This window comes from Phacochoerus africanus, chromosome 8 (genome assembly GCF_016906955.1).
Source record: "Phacochoerus africanus isolate WHEZ1 chromosome 8, ROS_Pafr_v1, whole genome shotgun sequence".
In the NCBI taxonomy this organism is placed as follows: Eukaryota; Metazoa; Chordata; class Mammalia; order Artiodactyla; family Suidae; genus Phacochoerus; species Phacochoerus africanus.
The window spans coordinates 146,442,704-146,457,998 of NC_062551.1; the positions used below are offsets into that span (position 1 = coordinate 146,442,704).

Genomic DNA, 15,295 nt, shown 5'->3' on the forward strand with positions numbered 1-15,295 from the left:
CATTTTAAGACAAAAACATTCAACTAGGAATGGAAAATAACTTCAACTTGGTAAAAGCTTACATATGAACAACCTACAGCTAACATCATACTTAGTGGTGAAAGACTGGCTGCTTCCCTGCCAAGATAAGGAACAAGACAAAGTTATTCACTTTTCCTCTCTATTAAACTGGAGGTTAGCCAGGGCTATTGGGCAAGAAAAAGAAATAGAAGGCATCCAGATTAGAAAGAGAGAAGCAAAAGGATCTGTATTCCCAGGTGACCCAAACTTATACAAGAAAACACTAAGGAATTTACAAAATATATGACACCTAATAAGTTCTGCAAGGTTGCAGAATACAAAATCAATATACAAAAATCATTTCTATTTCTATACATTAGCAATGAATAATCTGAAATAAAAGATAATTCCATTTCCAGCAGCATCAGAAAGAATAAAATACTTAGGAATATCTTCAACAAAAGAAATGCAACTATTTGTAAACTGAATACTAAAAATATCACTGATAGAAAGTAAAGAATACCTAAATAAATGGAAAAATATTTCATGTTCATGGACTGAAAGACTTAATTTTATTAAGATATTAATACTTCTTCAATTACTCTCATATTCAATGCAAACCCTTCAAAATCCCAGCTACATTTCAAGCAGAAATTGACACATTGATTCTAAAGTTCATATGGATAAACAAGGGAATAGCTAAAACAATATTGAAAAAAACAAAGTTGGAGGGTTTACTTCTGATTTCAAAACTTGTTTCAAAGATACAGTAATCAAGATGGTGTAGTACCTGGAGTAAGGATAAAAATATAGATCAATGGAATAGAACTGAGATTCCAGAAATAAGCCCTTACATTTTTGACAAATTGATTTTTGATAAGGTGCCTAAACATGGGGAAAGAATGGTCTTTTCAACAATCGTGTTGAGACAAGTAGATATTCACATGCAAAAGGGCTAAGTTGGTCCCTTCTTCATTCCATATAATGAAAGTAATCAAAAACCTAAAACCGGAGTTCCCATCGTGGCGCAGTGGTTAACGAATCCGACTAGGAACCATGAGGTTGCGGGTTTGGTCCCTGCCCTTTCTCAGTGGGTTGACGATCCGGCGTTGCCGTGAGTTGTGGTGTAGGTCGCAGACGCGGCTCGGATCCCGCGTTGCTGTGGCTCTGGCGTAGGCTGGTGGCTACAGCTCCGATTTGACCCCTAGCCTGGGAACCTCCATATGCTGCGGGAGCGGCCCAAGAAATAGCAACAACAACAACAACAACAAAAGACAAAAGACAAAAAAAAAACTAAAACCAACTATAATGGAAAAATAAAAATCATTTAAGAAATATAAAAAATAAAAATTAAAAAAAATAAAAACTAAATGTAAAAGCTACAAACTACAAAATTCTTATAAGGAAAACACAGAAGTGAATCTACTTGACTTTGAATTAAGTAAGGGTTTCTTAGGACACAAAAACTAAAGACAAAAATACATAAACTGGATTTGATTAAAATTAAAAACTTTGGGACTTCAAAGGATACCATCAAAAAACTGAGAAAATGACCTAATTTTTGAAATTCTATATTTTTGAAATTCTATATCTTGTGAAGAATTATTATCTATGGAGTTCCCGTCATGGCTCAGTGATAATGAATCCAACCAGTATCCATGAGGACACAGTTCAATCCCTGGCCTAATCAGTGGGTTAAGGTGCCGGCATCGCCATGAGTTGTGGTGTGGGTAGCAGACGCAGCTCAGATCCTGAGTTGCTATGGCTGTGGCATAGGTCTGCAGCTGTAGCTCCAATTTGACCCCTAGCCTGGGAACTTCCACAGGCTGCGGATGTGGCCCTAAAAAAGACACACACACAAAAAAAGTGAATTGTGCACTGTAAAAGGATGAATTTCATGATATGCTAATTATAGCTCAATAAAGCTGTTATTTTAAAAATACTTTCAAAGATCAAATTTATTTCCATATGGCAGTAACAAAAAGACAATAAATTTTTAAAATATCATTTAAAATAATTTCAAAAAAATGCAGGTGCTTTGAATAAATCTAACAAGAAGATGTTCAAGAACTCCTAATGGAAAAATTAGACTATACTTACATTTAATATATTAGAGAAGACCTAAATATATTGGAGAGAGTCATGAATTCTAAGACTGAATATTTAAAAGACATCAATTTCATTTTAATTGTTTATATACTCAAAATAATCTCAATAAAATCTCCCTGACAGATTTTTTAGAATTTGACAAGCTGATTCAAAAAATGTATATGGGAGTTCCCATCGTGGCGCAGTGGTTAATGAACCCGACTAGGAACCACGAGGTTGCGGGTTCGATCCCTGCCCTTGCTCAGTGGGTTAACAATCCAGCGTTGCCGTGAGCTGTGGTGTAGGTCGCAGACGCGGCTCGGATCCTGCGTTGCTGTGGCTCTGGCGTAGGCTGGCAGCTACAGCTCCGATTCGACCCCTAGCCCAGGAACCTCCATATGCCGCAGGAGCGGCCCAAGAAATGGCAAAAAGACAAAAAAAAAAGATGTATATGGAAAGGCAAAGGACCAAGAAAGGCTACAGCACTCCTGAGAAAATTGCACAAAGTGGGAGGATTTGCTCTCCTACCTACCAGACAGAAAGACCTAATATAAATCTGTAGTAATTACAGAAAGAAAACAAAGGAACAAATACAGAGCCCAGAAACAAAACCATACCTATATGAACTCTCAATAGTTGAAAATAATAAATATTTGTTGTTTTAAACAAGTTTTTAAAACACTAAATTTGGGGGAAATTAATTACACAGCAATAGAAAACTAAAGCATTGCTGCTCCCCAGTATTCCCAGATTTATTTTTTTCGCACTGGACAAGTGTGGCATTATCTAATAAAGCTGGTATCTACAAGTTCTGTGATTGAGTAATTTGACTAATAGTTTTATGCTTGAAAAAAAAACTCTACATCTATGCACCAAGATATTTGCAGAAGAATCATATGTAGTTTATTTAGGTAGTGAAAGAAAGAAATGAAGGAAGGTAGGGAGGAAAAGAGGGATGGAAATGACCCAATTATTCTTAATCAGAGCTAGTAAAAAAAAATAAATAAAGGTATCATATTCACAGAATAAAAATACCCAATAATGAAAACAAATAAACAAAGCCACTATCAGGAGTTCCCGTCATGGAGCAGTGGTTAACGAATCCGACTAGGAACCATGCGGTTTCGGGTTCCATCCCTGGCCTTGATCAGTGGGTTAAGGATCCGGTGTTGCCATGAGCTGTGCTGTAGGTTGCAGACTCAGCTGGGATCCCGCGTTGCTGTGGCTGTGGTGTAGGCCACCGGCTATAGCTCCGATTCGACCCCTAGCCTGGGAACCTCCATGTGCCGTGGGGAGCAGCCCAAGAAATGGCAAAACAAACAAAAAACAGCCACTGTCAGCAACAGCATTCCATCAACAAAAAAAAATTGAGGAGTTTCCGTCCTGGCACAGTGGTTAACGAATCCGACTAGGAACCATGAGGTTGCGGGTTCGATCCCTGCCCTTGCTCAGTGGGTTAACGATCCGGCGTTGCTGTGAGCTGTGGTGTAGGTTGCAGATGTGGCTCGGATCCCGCGCTGCTGTGGCTCTGGCGTAGGTCTGTGGCTACAGCTCCGATTCAACCCCTAGCCTGGGAACCTCCATATGCCGAGGGAGCGGCCCAAGAAATAGCAACAACAACAACAATGGAACAGAACAAAGAATCCAGAAATAAACCCAGACACCCACAGTCAATTAATCTTTGACAAAGGAGGCAAGAACATAAAATGGGAAAAAGACAGTCTTTTCAGCAAGTGGTGCTAGGAAAACTGGACAATGACATGTAAATCAATGAAACTGGAACACACCCTCACACCATACACAAAAATAACTCAAAATGGCTTAAAGACTTAATCATAGGACAAGACACCATCATACTCCTAGAAGAGAACATAGGCAAAACATTCTCTGACATCAACCTTAAAAATATTTTCTCTGGTCAGTCCCAAGACAACAGAAATAAGAGCAAAAACAAACCAATGGGACCTAATCAAACCAAACAAGCTTTTTGCACAGCAAAGGAAACCATAAAAAAAAAAAAGAGAGAAAGAGAGAGACAACTTACAGAATGGGCGAAAATTTCAAATGATGCAACTGACAATGGCTTAATCTCTAAAATATACAAACAACTTATACAACTTAAGAGCAAAAGAGCCAACAACCCAATAGAAAAATGGGCAAAAGACCTGAACAGACATTTCTCCAAAGATATACAGATGGCCAACAGGCACATGAAAAAATGCTCAACATCACTGATTATTAGAGAAATGCAAATCAAAACTACTATAAGGTACCACCTCACGCCAGTCAGAATGGCCATCTTTAATATGTTCACAAATAACAAATGCTGGAGAGGGTGTGGAGAAAAGGGAACCCTCCTGCACTATTGGTGGGAATGTAAATTGGTACAACCACTGTGGAGAACAGTATGGAGGTACCTTAGAAAACTATATATAGAACTACCATATGACCCAGCAATCCCACTCTTAGTCATATATCCAGACAAAACTTTCCTTCAAAAAGACAAATGTGTCCATATGTTCATTTCAGCACTATTCACAAGAGCCAAGATATGGAGACAACCTAAATACCCATTAATATATGACTGGATTAAGAAGATGTGGTATATATACACAATGGAATACGACTCAGCCATAAAAAAGAACAAAATAATGCCATGTGCAACAACATGGATGGAACTAGAGACTCTCATACTAAGTGAAGTAAGTCAGAAAAAGAAAGACAAATACCATATCATTTACATCTGGAATCTAATATATGGCACAAACGAACCTTTCCACAGAAAAGAAATTCATGGACTTGGAGAACAGACCTGTGGTTGCCAAGGAGGAGGAGGAGGGATAGGGAGGGACTGGGAATTTGGGATTAATAGCTGCAAACTATTGCCTTTGGAATGGATAAGCAATGTTATCCTGCTGTATAGCACTGGGAACTGTATCTAGTCACTTATGATGGAGCATGATAATGTGAGAAAAAAGAATGTATACATGTATGTGTGACTGGGTCACCTTGCCATATGGTAGAAAATGGACAGAACACTGTAAACCTGCTATAATGGAAAAAATAAAACCATTAAAATAAAAAAAAATCTGAACTGGTAGAATGAATAAAGCAGATCGCCCTCCCTAAAGTGTGTGGGCCTCACCCAATCAGTTGAAGGCTTGCATAGAACAAAAAAGCTGACTGTTGCATGAGAGAGAATTCTTCCTGCTTTCCTGCCTTTGAAGTGAGACATAAGCTGTTGTTTGTTTGTTTGTTTTCTGCCTTTGGACTCTAAATGAAGCATTGCCTCTTCTTGTGTCTCAAGCCTGCCAGCCTTTGGAGGAACTACAGCACTGGTCCTCAGGTCTTCAAACTCAAGCTAGAACTACACATGGTTCTCCTGGGTCTCCAGCTTCTGGCTCTCCCCTCAGACTGTGGGATTTGCCTACCTGCATAATTGAGTGAGTCAATTTCTTAAAATAAATCTGTTCATGCACACACACACGCATACACATACATACACATTGGTCTAATTTCTCTGCAGAACTCTGATTAATACAAACATTTTTTGTGTGTGTGTCTTTTTTTTTTTTTTTTGTCTTTATAGGGCCACACCCACAGCATATGGAGGTTCCCAGGCTAGGGGTCTAATAAGAGCTGTAGCTGCTGGACTATGACAGAGCCACAGCAACACCAGATCCGAGCCAGGTCTGTGACCTACACCACAGCTCACAGCAATGCTGGATCCTTAACCCACTGAGCAAGGCCAGGGATCAAACCCAAAACCTCATGGTTCCCAGTCAGATTCATTTCCACTGCGCCACGATGGGAACTCCAATATAAACATATTTACTTTGCAATTAAACGAGTTCAAACCTCAGCTTCATCATCTACTTAATCAAGGAGCCTTGGGCTAGCCATTAACCTCTCTAAACTTCAGTTTCCTCAAGCATAAAATGAGGACACTGGCCGAATCTCAATGACAAGGGTGTGAAGTGACTGCAAGATAATCCTTATAAAACACTGTACTTAGCCTTTAATCAAGCTCTCAATAAATATTTAGCATTTTCATTAAGGTTAATAATGTATATCAGGAACCATTTTGGAGATGTACAATTCAATACTGGCTCTTTCATTAAACAGCTGTGTCACCTCTGTTTTCTCATCTGTAAAATAGCAATAAACTAGAAGAGATCTACTCAAAGTGGGATCCACTGTGTGCTGGCCATCTATGACCTGTTACTGGTCAATAATGAGGAATCCAGAGAACCAGCTGGTATGCATTATTTAGAGACTTCCATAGCAATTTGACCAAGCAATTTCATGTCTTTTGCATCTAATAATAAAAGATTTGGTTTTGTAAAAAATAATAATAATAATAATAAATAAAGGAAGTAAGTCCTGGGGACATCTGGAAGAAGAGCCTTTCGGGCAGAGCTAAGGTGTCTCTGATATACACAAAGAATAGAAGGAGACCAGTGTGGCTGGAACTCAATGAGTGGGAAAAACAGGAAATGAGGTCAGATAGGTTAAAGGGGGGTGGAGGGAATCTCGTGGCACTTCATAGATGTTTCTAAAGATTTTGGTCTTCTAGGATTTGACTCTGCATGAACTAGAAAGGCACTGGAGATTTTGGAGAAAAAAGTGCATCATCTGACATATGTTGTAAGAAAGAGCTCTGATTGCAATTTTGAGGATGGATTACGGAGGGCAAAGGATAAAAGCAGTGTGACTGGTTAGGAGGTCCTTTCGCTAATCCACGTGGAAGATGATGGCAGCTCAGACTAGGAAGGCAGCCACAGAGGTAAAAACAGTAATCATAGTTAGAAATTATTTTGAAGATAGAGCAAAGAGGACTTGCTGGCACATTACAACTAAGGTACGAGGGAAGAGGAGATATCAAAGGTGATTCCAAGGTTTGGGGCCTGAGCAGCATGAAGGATGGAGATGGGGAGGGCTGCAGATAGTGTGGGCTTGGGCATGATGAAGATTACATTTGCGGCATGTTAAATTGGAGATGTCTACTAGACATGTTCATGGAAATGCTGAGCGGGCAACTGGATTCAGAGGTCTGAAGTTCAGAAAGAGAACTCAAAGCTCGAGCTATCATTTTGGAGTCATCACTGTACAAATATAAAGACTGTATGACATCATCGAAGGAGGTAGAGAGAACAGAGCTCCCAAGGACTACAGATTAAGACCTTCTAAGGAGTTCCTGCAGTGGCTCAGTGGGTTAAGAACCCAACATAGTGTCCGAGAGGATGCAAGTTCAATTCTGACCTTGTTCATTGGGTTAAGGACCTGGTGACCCTAGCCTGGGAACTTGCATATGCTGCAGGTGCAGCTGTAAAACAATGACAACAAAAAAAACCTCCATTACACATTTTTTTAATAAGGAGTTCCTGTTGCGGCTCACTGGTTAAGAACCTGACTGGTATCCATGAAATGCAGGTTTGGTCCCTAGCCTCCCTCAGTGGATTGAGGATCCAGCACATGTCACAAGCTGCAGCGTAGGTCACAGATGCAGCTCAGATCTGGCATTGCGGTGGCTGTGGTGTAGGCCAGCAGCAGCTCCAATGTGACACCCACGTGGGAACTTCCATGTGCCCTGGGTGCGGGTTCGGCCCTAAAAAGACCAATAGAGAAAGAAATCAAAAGACATTCTAAGTGTAATATCTCTGAGAGAAGAAGAGAGACCAGCCAAAGGGACAGGAGGCAACGGTGGGTGAAGACGAGAGAAATCAAGAATACATGGTGTCCTCGAGGTCAAGAAGGAAATATTACAAAGAGCAGAGAGTGACAATGCTATGAATTGGTGAAGATCAAAGGTGACAACTGACTATTGGGTTTAGGAAAGGTGATGTCGCCAGTGACCATGACAGGCAGAGTACTTCTGAAAACAAAAGCGTGATACAAATAGATTTTAGAGAAAATGTGAAGCAATGAATTAGTGATAGGGACTATAGACAATTCTTTTTAAAAGTTTATGCCTTAAAAAGAAGAAGAAATGGTTCAGTCCCACAAACATAATGTTAAGCAAAGAAGTTCTACTCTGGCACAACAAGACCTGTGGCGGCTCTGGAGCTCTGGGATATAGGTTCAATCCCTGGCCCAGCACAGTGGGTTAAGGATCTGGCCATTGCCACAGTTAGGACCTGAACCCTGGCCTGGGACTCCATATGCAACAGGGTGGCCAAAAAATTTAAAAAAAAAAAAAAGTTTCATGTTTCCTTTTAAGGAAACAAGATTAGGAAGGAACAAGCAAGAAGTTTCTGAGTATTTGCATATTCTCTTACTTGTATGGTAAATAATGGGGTAATTGCCTTATAATTATCTGTTATGATTCGGTATATTATTTGTCAACCAGTACATTTGTTTTAAGAACTCTTCTCCCTCTATATGTCATAGTTAAAAGTGTTAAAAAAATTAAGATTAATAAGATCATGTGTGTGAAAAGCCAACAGGAAATAACACTGTGGAGTTACAAAAGTGTTTAAAAATATTTGAGAAGGGATATTTCAAATTATAAGCAGGCTAAATTTGAATTGAAACTCTAGGACTGGCCAGCAGGTGAACATTTGTGCCTTTCTGATTTAATTAGAAGTGGAATTTGTAAATCACATAAAATCTTAGGAATTAGGGCAGACTGTAAGCCCTTTTCTTCATTTTTAACTCCACAGGACATGTTTTTAGTATGTGTTTGGCTCTCAGTATGAAAAATGCAATATAATATCTGCCAAGGCAATTCTTTTCTTTTTCCGGATATTTTTAAAGTTTTATTTCTAAGACCCTCTTGGGATATTACACTTCATAAACACAAACCATTTAGTTATATAATAGTGATCTAACTGTGAAGACACGAGTGTTTTTTTCTTGGCAAATTCATGACAAAAGAGGACTAGAGCTTCTGCCAGCCGTGATGGCCCTCCCAAGCCATGAATGAGCTGGACCCTGGGCAGTCAGATCCACCCCCTGTTTTCAGTTTGTTTTCCAGCAAGAGACCAGAAGCCAGGATGTGTGAGCTGTACTGCTCTCTGTTTATTCGACAACCAATTTCCTTAACTCTTTGGGCATTTCTTTCAAAGAAGACAATCACCTACTTCACCAGGGACTATGAGGGAAGACACAGGCCGGAATGACTGACAACACTTCCAGTTCACAGGGTAAAAGGCAGTGAAAATCAATCCACTGTGTTCATAAGAGTCCTTCAAATCTATTCCGCTCTCCCAAACGAAATACAAAGCACATGCTGGGTGGGAACACATTATTTTATTGTAGATCAAAGCCACCAAAAAGAGCCAGAGACACTTCCAAACCTACCTACCTACTGAGGACTTAGTCTCACATAATTCTGAAGTACAACGAACAAAAAAGCTAGTCTAACGTTCTCTGTCTGCTGAAACAAGGCAACAGTTGTTTATTTTTATCAAAAGAAAATAAAAAGTTCACTGATACTGTATAGTACTCACTTTCTATACAACTCTGTGTGTGTGTGTGTGTGTGTGTGTGTGTGAGAGAGAGAGAGAGAGAGAGAGAGAGAATTCCTAATTTCTGGCTCATCTATTTAGTTAACCTCTGCTATTTTCTGGGATTCATTCCAAATAACTAAAAATGCATTACTAAAATTGGCATCTCTGCTATTGAGCTTAATTTCAGAGATGCTCTAAAGTGGTCTGAAACCATTTTTTTTATATTCTACACACAACTTCATGCTACAAAGCAGCAAACACTGTTTAAGAACAGTAATTGATAGGAAGGGTGCTATTTTTGTTTTCCTCCAAAACAATTTTTATTTCCTCCAAATATACAATACAGAAAGAGAGTAAGTAGTATACGAAAGCCACATGTTTTGTCAGTGTTGCAAATATTAACTCAAAGTTGAACATGATTCTTTAAGCTAGACTGAGAGGTGAGTTAAATATTTACATATAAACTATATATTTCTAAGCTCTTTGAGAAGTGTTTTTCTCTTTAAGTTTTGGTTGGAAAACCCTAAAAGTATACATTATAAATGCATGTAAACAAAATGCCAAGATCAATACAGATTTTTTTGATTTTATAAAATTACGAAATCTAGCCATGTTTGTAACATGCTGAAAAGTTAAAGAATTAAATCATTTTTAAGTTGGGAAACATCCTGGATATTATTAAAAGGCCCTCAGAATTTTAATCCAAGCTTCTAACTTGACAGATGAGGAAACTGAGGCCCAAAGAGGTTAAACTAACCACAGCTGTCATGGTACATGACAAATCATACCAAAATCCAGATGTCCTGACTCCAAGTCCAGAGCTCTGAAAGAGTATTTGTTTCAACATACTTTCAATACTTAAGGAAATGAAAGCTAACAGAAGACGCTCCAGGTAGCCCCTCAATATAAGGAACTCCCTCAGGCTTATAAGAGCCAACCTCCTCCTCTTCCCCCAAGTCCTAGAAATAGCACCCCCAAAAACCCAGGGTCTCAAAGGGCCCCCTCCTACCTGGGGTTTCCGAAGTGATTCTTCTATTAGGTCTCTTTTTCTCATCCCTACAAGTTCCCTTAAATAAGTGTTTTGGTTGGGATTGGGTTTCATTGTTTTGTTTTATTTCATTAACTTGCTTGGGGTGGCAGACAGGGGTAACAGAAGCTCCAGGCTAAACCACCCCTATAGCACTTTTTTTTTTTTCTTTTGTCATCCAAACCTACAAATCCTTCCTCAGGGCCCCAAGACTTACTGGTTTCCGTCGCGGTCCCTTTAGTTTCCAAAGTAGCAAGAAGACCTGGAAAAGAAGTTGGCCAGATGGGACGTCCTTTCGGGGGCGCCCGGCAGGTGCGCGCCAAGGCTAGGCTGGCGGCCCTGGACCGCGCGCCCTGATGCTCCTCGCCCCGGGGGCCTCCCGAGAGCCTGGCTCCGGGGAGCCGAGAGCCCCCGCCGCCCCTCCCGCCAGGCACGGGCCCCTCCGGTGACGCCGCCCAAGCGGCCCCGGCCTCCTGGTCCCCAGGTGGCCCGCGGGCTCCAGCCCCGGCGTTCGGCTCCTCGCGTGGCCGGGAGCGGGAAAAGGGGGAAGTAAGGGGCCCCGGGGAGAGTTGGGTCCCACCTTGAGGCCGGGGTCCCACCTTGGCAAAGGCAGAGATGGCGGCGGCGCGGGGGCTCGGGCACCTGCGTCGCTCGTGCTCGGCGGGCCGTGGGCTCTGCGGTGGGGCGGCTCCAAACTCGTCGCGGAAGGTGCCAGGCAACTCTGCGGAGAGCGAAGGCGGCAGAGTGTGGGAGGAGGGGCGGAGGGGGAGCCGAGGGGAGAGAATAAAGGGAAGGGAGGGCCGGGTGGCCTCCCGCGCGCCCCGCGCCCGCCGCCACCACTCCCGGGGCGGAAGGAGCGGCCCCCGAGCCGCCGGGTGGCCACGCAGGTGACTGGGGCGGCGGCAGGGATGCGGCTGCGCGCGGCAGCGGGCCTGGGGGAGGAAATGCGAGGCGTTTGGGAAGGAGGACCCCTTGCCCGCAGGGAAGCCGAGAATAAAGGCGAACCCAGCGGGAAGGTGGCGCCGGTCCTTTACCCAGCTGTAGGCGAGGCGCGCCCACCCTGAGCAGGAGTCTCAGACCTAGGAGGGGCATTGGGTTCCCTCTGCGCCTCCCACTTCTAGACCTCCAGGCTCCTGCTGCATCAGGTGTGCAAAATGCTATAATACAGAATGCAGTAACCGGGAGTGGGAAGGAAAGCTAAATGAAAAAGACCAGAAGTAGTGAGGTAGTGAGTTTCCTGTCACCAAGGATGTTTCACCCAGCCAAGCATTTTGGGTCATGCTTGTCAGGAAAGCTGCAGAGGGCACTCATGCTTCTAATGAAGGGTTGAACTAAATGACCACTTCTCTTTGAATCTGGAAATTCAGTGGCTTTTGACGTAGTAAGTTAAAAAAAAAAAAAAAAAACGGACTTGAAGAGTCTAACTCCAAAGCCAAAGTAGTAAGCATTATTTTTTTTTTTTTGCTCTCTACTCAAAATATTCATTTATCTATGTGTGTATTTATTTATACATTTTTATTGAGGACCTACTGTGTGCAGACAATATGCTAGGTGTGGTTATTATGTTCCTTGAACCTGGTGTTATGACAAGCAAATATTCATGTAATTATCCATTGTTGTGGGTGATATGAAGGGAACCAATCCGGTAAGGAAAAAAGAATAAAGGGAAGTGGACCGCTCTAGATTGGGTGGATGGTTAACTTTTAAAGGTCTCTAAAAATGAATTTGCCCAACATCCTTATTCGAAGAAGCATCAAAGACATAAAGAGAAGATAGCCCAGAGATGGGCAGGGCAGAAGCAATGTCTCCCTCCCTGCTTCCCAACCCAGCCAATTGGCCAACCTGTGGAGCTTTACAAATGGTACTTTTTCGGAGTTCTGATTGTGGCTAAGTTGTTAACGAATCCCACTAGGAACCATGAGGTTGCAGGTTCGATCCCTGGCCTCGCTCAGTGGGATAAGGATCCAGCGTTGCCGTGAGCTGTGGTGTAGGTTGCAGACGAGGCTCGGATCTGGTGTTGCTGTGGCTGTGGCATAGGCTGGCAGCTGTAGCTTCAATTAGACCCCTAGCCTGGAAACCTCCATATGCCATGGGTGTGGCCCTAGAAAAGATAAAAAAACAAAACAAAAAAAAGCAAATGGAACTTTTTCCCTAGAGGAATATCCTCCCAGGGCCAGTGTCACTTTACTGGAGACAAGATTCTTTGTTTCCATCCTGGATGGAAACAAAGAATTGGAGTAGAGATACTAATTTCCTCAAGTTATTGTGAGGTAAAACAACACAATAGAATCCTTAATTAGATATTTGGTATCTAATTTTCTAGGGATCCTTAACAAAAGAACACAGACTGAGTGCTTAAAACAACAGAAATTTATTCATTCACTGGTCTGGAGGCCATAAGTCCAAAATCAAGGTGTCATCAGGTCCCTACAATTCTGAAAGGAGAGAATCGTTCCTTGCCTCATTCAGCCTCTGGTGGCTCCAGGAACCCATCAGCCAGTGGCTGCATCATTTCAGTCTCTGCCTCCACCTTCACAAGGTCTTCTTTGTGTCTGTGTCTTTCTTCTCTTCTGCCTCCTGTACTTGGCATTGGCTTTGGAACCAACCAGACAAAGCAGGATAATCTAAGCTGGAGATCCTCACTTAATTCAACCTGCACAGATGCTGTTTCCAAATAAGGTCACATTCACAGTTTGGGGTTGAGGATGTGGATGTATTTGGGGGGAAAACCCATCATTCAACCCACTAAAGCTAGTAAACTAACAGGGACCAAAATCATCACCTACTATTGTATCAGGGTGTCATGGCAGCACCATATTTCAAAACTGCATTGAGGAGTTCCCATTGTGGCTCAATGGGCTAAGAACCCGACTAATATCCATAAGGATGCAAATTTGATCCCTGGCCTTGCTCAGTGGGTTAAAGATCTGGCTTTGCTATAAGCTGCGGCATAGGTCACAGATGCAGCTTGGATTAGGTGTTGCTGAGGCTGTGGCGTAGACCAGCAGCTGCAGCTCTGATTCAACCCCTAACCTGGGAAATTCTATATACCACAGGTTTGGCCCTAAAAAGAAGAAAAAAAAAGTATTGATACCAAGTATAATTATTTTATTTTGAACTGCTAAAAATAAATATCATTAAACCTAGGCTTATGAGGAATAACTGCCATCAGAAAAAGAAGTGCCGAGGCCCAAACCTTCAATTCATGTTTGAGTCATAGGCAATACTTAGAGGCTGAGCATGCACCCCAGAAGCTACCATTGTTAAATCAATACAGAAATACACTCTACATCCATATGAATGCATTTCTGATAATGTGATCTGCTAGGGCCCAGGCTTCAAGTTAAGAGCTCCTATAGACCTTACATTCTAAGTTAGGGGACATCTTTGAATCTCACTCCCTCTGGCACTATGTCTACTGCATATCCGAAGCCTGATACAGAGTTATTGAATGAATACATGAGTAAAAATAAATCACTACACATCAGCTAGGCAATTATCACCACATTGAAAAACAACTCTATAATGAGACGATAGGATTTACTAGAGCAGAACAGATGACTTTTTCAGTATTTTCTTGATTGAGGGGGAAAAAAAATCCTTAAAAGAAAAACTTTGATTTAAAAAAGAAAATAGTGGAGTTCCCCTCGTGGCGCAGTGGTTAACAAATCCGACTAGGAACAATGAGGTTGCGGGTTTGATCCCTGGCCTCACTCAGTGGGTTAAGGATCCAGCATTGCCATGAGCTGTGGTGCAGGTTGCAGATGCGGCTCGGATCCTGCGTTGCTGTGGCTCTGGCCTAGGCCGGCAGCTACAGCTCCAATTAGGCCCCTAGCCTGGGAACCTCCATGTGCCACAGGAGCGGCCCTAGAAAAGGAAAAAAAAAAAAGACAAAAAATAAAAGAAAATAAAAAGAAAACAGCAGTTCCCAAGTGGCTCACCAGTAATGAATCTGAATAGCATCCATGAAGATGTGGGTTCAATCCCTGGCCTCACTCAGTGGGTTAAGGGTCCTGTGTTGCCATGAGCTGTGGTGTAGGTCACTGACGCAGCTTGGATCTGGTGTTACTGTGGCTGTGGCTTAGGCTGGCAGCTGCAGTTCCAAATTGACTCCTAGCCTGGGAACTTATGTATGCCACAGGTGTGTATGGAAGAAAAAGAAAAAGAAAGAAAAAAGAAAATAATGAGACCATCTATATTCTCTTTTTTAAAAAAATCAATACATGCTTATTTACACAGATACAAATCCTGCTGGGACTAATCAATCATAACTGAAGTTATCGTTACTTAAAGTGGATAAAGTATTTGTCCAAGTATTTTGGTTGATAGTTTCAACTATTAATTTTTATAATATGGAGGCATCACTTCTTGAAACTCTTTACAAACAATTATTTCAATGACTCCACTCTCTCCTGTTTCACCTCTTCCCTCTTTGAGTTTCCTTCCTACTCTTCCGTTCTTACAATTATAAACAACCATCCAGTATGTTAATATCTACCAAAATGAGTCTCATTCAGTTACTTACTTGGGTCACAGGCACATCTCTGAACCATCTCATGGAGGCCAATGTGTTAGAATATGATGATCAGGAGTTCCCGTCGTGGCTCAGTGGTTAACGAATCTGACTAGGAACCATGAGGTTTCGGGTTCAATCCCTGGCCTCACTCACTGGGTTAAGGATCCTGTGTTGCTGTGGCTGTGGCGTAGGTTGGCAGCTATAGTTCTGATT

At 41.9% G+C, this 15,295-nt stretch overlaps 1 protein-coding gene across 2 annotated transcripts in view; it reads right to left on the reverse strand.

Moving 5' to 3' along the window:
- LEPR (leptin receptor) overlaps positions 1–11,424 on the reverse strand; it is a 91,154-nt gene extending 79,730 nt beyond the window's left edge. The window contains exons 1-2 of one of the 2 annotated variants that reach the window (XM_047788754.1): positions 11,147–11,424; positions 10,784–10,828 (exon numbers count right to left, since the gene is read on the reverse strand). The gene's annotated coding sequence lies outside the window, so the exon portion shown is untranslated. The remainder of the gene's footprint in view (positions 1–10,783; positions 10,829–11,146) is intronic. The other variant, XM_047788755.1, reaches the window with a different exon arrangement.
- Positions 11,425–15,295: the final 3,871 nt, after the last annotated feature.